The sequence below is a fragment of the Symphalangus syndactylus genome, chromosome 13, assembly GCF_028878055.3.
Source record: "Symphalangus syndactylus isolate Jambi chromosome 13, NHGRI_mSymSyn1-v2.1_pri, whole genome shotgun sequence".
Classification (NCBI taxonomy): Eukaryota; Metazoa; Chordata; class Mammalia; order Primates; family Hylobatidae; genus Symphalangus; species Symphalangus syndactylus.
In genome coordinates, this window is record NC_072435.2 from 122,178,412 (window position 1) to 122,185,906 (window position 7,495).

The window sequence follows — 7,495 nt, forward strand, 5'->3', positions numbered from 1 at the left end:
GGAGCTAAGAAAGAAGTAACAATTTTTAAATATAAAAATACAGTTAGGCACATATTTTCTTTTTTTCCTAGCATGATAATTGCATGCACTTCAGATATTAAATATCAACTGGTAGATGAATGGGCTTGACTCTACTAATTACAAAATAAGACATTCCATGGCCCATGGTGCAATCATGGTCAGTGGCTTGGAAAAAATGAGAGCTAAATTATAAATAAAGATGATAATAGCAAGACCTCCATGGAGAAGTCTCTAAACGGGTACCATCCATGGCTTCTGTGATACAGCAGCAGATTCTGTGCCCCAGCCTCTACCCTTCTTCCCTGAACCCCCATCTCCTCCTGCCCATGGAATGGGGTATCATCCTCCATGGGTGGGAGGAGATGCGGGTTGAGGGAAGAAGCCTGGGGGTGGGGCACAGAAGTTGATTCTCCCTACAGGACTCGCTGGGGTAATCATAAAAGTTTATTCTTGTTCTCTTCCTCCTGTTTACACATCTCATCAATTTCTATTACTTGTTTGCAATAGAAAGGCCAATATCATATCAGGGATTCAGTTTCAACATATTAATTTTGGGTAGACACAAATATTCAGTCCACAACAGATACCGTTTTAGGGGAAACTTTTCTAGTTAGGTTACATAAACTCAATGTCCCCCACCAAAATTCCTATCCCCCATCTTGCTTAATATTTATATTTGTGTTCATACCATGGAAATATGTGACTTTATTGACTTTTCATGACCTTCTCTGTCTTCTTGAATATAGCTCTAAAATATGAGCTTCATGAATGCTCAGGAAGTCAGGGTTTTTCATTTGCTTTGCTCCCAGCTACAGCTGCATGTCTTGAACAGTGCCTCCCACAGAGAAGGGACTCAAACATTTAGTGGATGAATTTTACACAACACTGGGGTTCAATCACTGCAGCTCACTGTCAACCTTAGAAGCTGACTCCTGTCCAGACTTTGCCCAAGTGGCATGTTTTTGGTGTGATGCGCTTCGTGGGAATCACTTGGTCCTCCCAAGACATCCTTCCTCTCTCACAACAAAAGACCTTGGACATATCAGTCACCATTTGGCAACCTGATGCCACATCCAGCAACCTGAAAACTGACCATTTTACAACCAACTATTAATATTCCTGTCCACTTTATGGAGCTGTTAGAGGAAAATGCCTTCAGCAGCAAGATTTCTCAACCTTTGGAGCTCTAGAGTCACAGTTATTCAAGTGACAAGTTCATGACATTTTGCTTGGATGATATTACATTGATTTCTAGGAAGCAAGATGGTAATGATAAGACCTTCGTGAAATAAACATTCTGAGCATTGGAGGCAAAAGAGAAGATTGCATAGGTATAAAAAGGTTGGCATTCATGGGCCGTTAGAAAGGGCTGTTAAATAAAAACTTTGGCTTCTGCCCAGATGGAGAGTGGAAAGGGCATCGTCAGGGTGAACACTGAAGATGAGGATGTGAAGAGGTCAATCTGATCTTGAGAACCTCGAAGAGTGAAAAGGGTGGAACACAACCCCCAGCTCTCATTTCACTTGGCTCCATAATCAGCAATAGATCCTCTCATGAGGACTTGGAGTCCCTGAGCAAACCTTCTCATAGGTTGGGTGAAGGAAGTGAAGTGATCAATTACATGGAAAATCAGACATACCTGATAGTGAAGCATTGTTTTAATGTCAAGCATGATCTAAGATCCCACTGAGGTCTTAGATCAATCATTAGCAGCTAATCAATCATTCTCTGCTTCTGGCCTAAACGATATGCAGCTACTTATTCTTTCTTTGAGTTTTCCATTTCCACACTGTGCCTCAGTTTCCTCATTCATAGGATGTGACAATACCTATTTCACAAGTTGTGAATATATCAATAAAATCCTTAGAATAGGGTCTGAGACACAGTATGTGCTTAATGAGTCTATACTAGTACTATTGTATCATCTATTATTTAAGTGCTATTTTCTTTTCTCTTTTTTATTCTGATTTTTCACATCCATTCCAATATCTAGTGTTTTCTGACTTCTTAATAATGGCCATTTCGGCTGGGGCAAGGTAATATCTCATTTTGGTTTTAATTTGCATTTCCCTGATGATTAGTGATGTTCATGTTCATTGGCCATTTGTATAACCCCTTTTGAGAATTGTCTATTCATGTCATTTGCCCACTTTTTCATGGGATTATTTATTTTCTTCTTGCTTTTTTTTTTTAGTTCCTTGTAGATTTTGGATATTAGCGCTCTGTCGGATATATAATTTGCCAATATTGTCTCACATTCTATAAGTTGTTTGCTCTGGTGATTATTTATTTGCTGTGCAGAATTTTTATAGTTTAGGTCACATTTGTTTATTGTTTATTTTGTTGCATTTGCTTTTGGGGTCTTAGTTACGAATTTATTGCCTAGGCCAATATCCAGAAGAGTTTCTTCCTAGGTTTTATTCTAGAATTTCTATGGTTTCAAGTCTTAGATTTAAGTCTTTAATCCATCTAGAGTTGATTTTCCTATATAGCGAGAGATATGGCTCTAGTTTCATTCGTCTACATATGGCTATCCAATTCTCCCGGCAGCATTTATTGAATAGGGTGTCCTTTCCCCAATTTATGCTTTTGTATGCCTTGTCAAAGATCAGTTAGTTGTAAGTATTTGGCCTTCTTGGGGGGTTGTCTATTCTGTTCCATTGGTCTGTGTATCTACTTTTATATAAGGTTCTTCTTTTACTTGAAAGAGATTTCAGAGGAAAGTGGATTTTTTCCCATGTCTCTTATCCAAAATAGATGAAGAAAAGCTAGACTGAGAGGGCCAATTATTTCCACAAAATAAGTAGAACTTATAATTCTTTATGAAAATAAAGAATATCCCTGAATCTTTTGCATGACAATAACAGTGTTTCTTTAGAACGACCAGAATGTTCCACTCAGTTATATTCTTTGCCAGGTTCTTGTAAGCACTCGAACTGGAGATGCTTGGTCCACAGCCTCTGTGTCTAGAGACCAAGGAACCCCAGAAAGCTTCCAGTCCAGCCAGATTCCAGAGCTTTCCAGCTTCACCTGAACACAGGGTTCGTGAAACAGACATTGGGATGGACACACATGTAGGTTGAGGTCAATGTTGGAGGTTTTCTTATTCTTTCTGCTCGTCTAAGCTTAGATGAACCACATAAATGTTTACTTGGGGATAACATGTTTTTAAGTAAGTTATTGGGATCTCATTTGGCAGATTAAGTTAAAAATGGTAGTGGATCACCTTCCCTAGGGTTTGGCAAAATTGGAGTTTATTCTATCTCTACTTTGCAGAATGTCCAGTGTCTGGGAACATGAGGAATTGTATTATTTGGGACTGATGATTGCATTTTATAGAATGTATCGATGGGTATGAAATAGGAAAATAAGAGTTGCAGAAAGATTAAACCTGTCTTGAGCTAATGAGAATCTTCTGTTTATTCCTTTCTTTGGCAATGTGCTGTTCCTCAATAGACAAGATTTGTTTAAAAAGATACAGATAAAGGTAAAAGGAGGAAACATCAAACAAGGCTGCCATGACTTTGGGAGCAATTGTAAGATCCACGGCCATCTTTGTTTTAAAGGCTGTATTTAATCTGCCACAGGGTTCCACATACTGCTCCTGATTAACACGTTTGTGTTTCTACCTTGCAATTTGCTTTATCATGTCCTGTTCTTTTATCTTTCCACATCTGTGTGTGCAGCGTCTCCTACATGCCAAGCATGACACTAGATGCTGAGAACACAGTGGTGAATTCAGCATGGTCCCCATCCTTACAGAGAAGCACAGACCATCAGGGCTCAAAGAAAATGCAATGATTAATACTCTAATATCATCTCCTATGAGACAAGCAATTTTCTGAGTATTTTGTATATGTTAACTTGTTTAATCCTCAAAATAATTCTACAATAGGTACTGATATGATCTGCCCTTTATAGATGAGAAAAGGAAGTCACAGAAGGGATTAGTAACTCACCCAAAATCCTTCAGCTGATAAGGCTTAGGAAGTGATCAGTGCTATGAAGACCAAAGCAGTGTGGGGCGATAGGGAACTGAGGATAAGAAGAGTTTTCTCACACAGAGTGGACTTTAAGTCAATGATATTGGAAGGTAGATCCATAAAAAAATGAGAGAAAAATAAGCAAATCTGGCAATAGACTATTTGAGGCCATTACAGGAAGAGAAAGAGGCTAGAGGAGAGGAGGGTGGTGGACAGGAAAGGAGTGGCAGGGGGTGAGGGAGGAAGTGTGGCAGGTGCAGGTCAGTACGGTCCTAAACGCCCCCTTAGAATTTTGGTCTGAGTGTGAGAAAAGGCAATGGAGGTTTCTGAGTAGTGAGAAGGTGTGAGGCGATTCCCGCTTCCCAGGCCTCTCTGGCTACTTTGGGAAGCAGCTGCATGGAGAAAGAGGAGCAGGAGGAGGCTGTACTGTCCCCAGGATGGAGGTGAGGACAGGGCACCAGGGCAGTGTTAGAGAAGGTGAGGAGTTGTGGCTGGGTTCCGGGTGTGTTTCCAATGTGGGGAAGCAAAAAATATTTGGCGAGGAACATTCCTGCCAGGATTATGCAAAGAAGAATGCCCCTTAGGAATCTATGAAACACATTTCACTTATTTACGTTAGCTACCTGGCTAGTCATGTCCCCAGATTCTGTGCTGCACAATTGGATGACAGATGGAGCCAATTATTGGGAGGAGAATGTTTGTAGGAGGAAATAAATTTGGGGAAGGGAAATCTAAGTGCATGAAAACTGCCTAAGTGGTAGAGGCAAAGTTCAATTTTAACTTGGTTCATTTTCAGAAGGACCAGGGAAATCTAAACAGCAGAACCTTTGTACAAAAAAAAAAAAAAAGGATAATAATATCAATACTAGTTCACCCCTACATAGTGCTTAAATGTGCCAGGCGTATGTAGAAAGACTTCACATGCATTAGCTCTCTTCATTCTCACAGCTGACACCATCGTCCCCATTTAACAGATGGCAGAGGTGAGGCACTGGCTGAATGTGCTGTTTGAGATTAGTCACAGGGAGAAGGCGGAGGCATGATGTGCACCCAGGCAATGTGGGAAGACAATGTATTATTATTACTTATAGGCCAACCTGTCAATTTTTCTCAAAGGCTTATTGACTTAAATTAGTTTAAACATCCAACATGTTCATTTCTTGGCTAAACAAATCTTCTCATGTTAGACATGCCAAGGTATAGTTGATCTCAGATTATAGTGATTGATGAGGAATTCTGCATGAATCATCATTTTGAACTAATCCTACTTAATTGAATTTACAACACAATGTAGGTTGCTAACTCATTTGACGTGAGCACAAGTAAGGTACTTTCCATTTTTCCTAGGAAGAAAGTACCCTGCTATCTAAAAATTTAAAAATCTGGGTAAGTTTTAACTATATAATATTACCCAAATATACATATATTTGGAAATTCTGAAGTCCCCCTGATTTCTCAATTTTGTCTTGAAACTTAATTGTTTTATCTCCAGAAACTCCAGAAGCTGACTCAGAGGTAACCACTGCTTTAGAACTTATTTAAAGGCAAAAGCTGATGAATTCAAACTCTTTTAAAATCCTCCCTTAGGCAAAGTTCTGAACTCTCATGACTCATTTTACTGACTTTTCCTTCAAACTTTAATTCAAATTTGGTGATATAGAGGAAGTGTTGTTGTTTATTTTTTCAGCCACCTTTCCACTGAGACTTTGTGATCACTATTATGTAGGACAAGGTCTTGATTCTCGTTTTCTCCTGAAGAAAGGAGTCTGATACTTTTAAAAGAATCCATCGTTTGAATTGCATTCTCCACTGTCTCCAGTAGGAGGATGTATTTATATTAATTCCACAGGAATGATTCAGGGATTTGTCATAGCCCTGGCCTTAGTTAAATGATCAAAGGTAGAAACTCTAAGGAAAGCTGCTATTTCACTATTTAACGTTTTATTATCCATGTGTCCAAATCTCCAAGGCATTATGGTAGATAATTTTGAACCATTTTTTTCCCCATAAACAATAGGTTTTTTTTTCCTCATACCTGTCTCTCTGGTCTACGGACTATGGAATATATAGAAATTTCTTTGAAATAATGGCATCTTGAGGACAATATTGGGAGGGAAGGTAGACCATGAGAAGAAGAAAGGACATTACAAGATATCCTGAAGTCACTAAAATGTACTTGCTGGAATCAGGGAAGTATTTTGGGTATCTTTACTTTGTACCTAATCCTGGGCCCGTTATAGGTTCTTAAAACAAAGGAAGAATGAAGAAAATCTTCCTTTAAATACTTCTTGACTTTTTTCCCTAGAGACTCATACAAACAGAGCTGCCTGTGCCAATGCTACTCTGGGATTTAAATGTACAAAGATATTTTAAAATATTTTCATGTTCAAAGAAAATAATGTCTGAGCTAGAAAAAAAGATTATGTCAGGCACTATCTTGGGTGCTCTACATATTTTATGCATTGAATCAACCCAATGGTCTTTAATTTTACCATTTTACAGATGATGACACTAAGGTTTAGAGAAGGTGAGTGAGTTACCCTGGGTCACATTAGTGGTGAGGTCAGGGTTTATACCCAAACCTTCTAAATCCAGAATCAGAGATCTTACTCATGAGGCTGTCTTAAAGCTGGCAATCTCACTGAATCAGTTCAGAATGTTGCCACTTCCCTATCCACCCAGGCACAAAAGATCAGAGAGTAGAAGATTGGAGGCAAGCAGAGGTCATTGTTTTCTCGATTGTGAAGGGTCAGCCTTGAAAACATCATTAACAATTACACATGTGACATTTAAAAAATATTTTCAACCTCTTAAGGATATTCCCTTTGATTCCTAAAATGCAGTTAGAAATTAGTATCTGGATGGCCTCAAAGAGAACAATTGAAGTAGAAATTTCATCCACAGGAAAGATCAATAATGAAGACATAACAGCAAGCTTTCCTGGGGCCTGGAGGAAAGAAACACTCTGAGTTCACTTTTCTTGTATTCAAGGGAAGAATGTATTTCAGATTCATACATATTTATATCAAGTAATGTATTAGAGTAAATGTCAGTTTTTCACTCTCTCTTTCTTTTTAACTTAACATGCAGAAAACTAAATGACCCATAAAGAAAAAGAAATGATTTTTTTCTACCATGAAAGTTTTAAAATATGCAAACATCTTAAAACCTAATAGAGCAGGTTATAAAGTGAGTTTGGTGCATTTTCTTAACAGAGATTTTACAAGGTTTTATAAGGGTTTGGGTTGGTGTAGAGTGTTCAACATTTTATTCCATTGCATTTAGAAACCTATTCATTGGGTGACTCATACTTCATAGCACTGTCATCTTCATAAATATTTGCTGTGTTGGGGTAAAGACTGAACACTAATAGATTTCTAAACCTATAAAGTCTGTAATTGAGGGACAATCAGGATGATTCTTCCAAAGCTGTATTAGTCTATTCTCACACTGCTAATAAAGGCATACCCGAAAGTGAGCAACTTATAAAG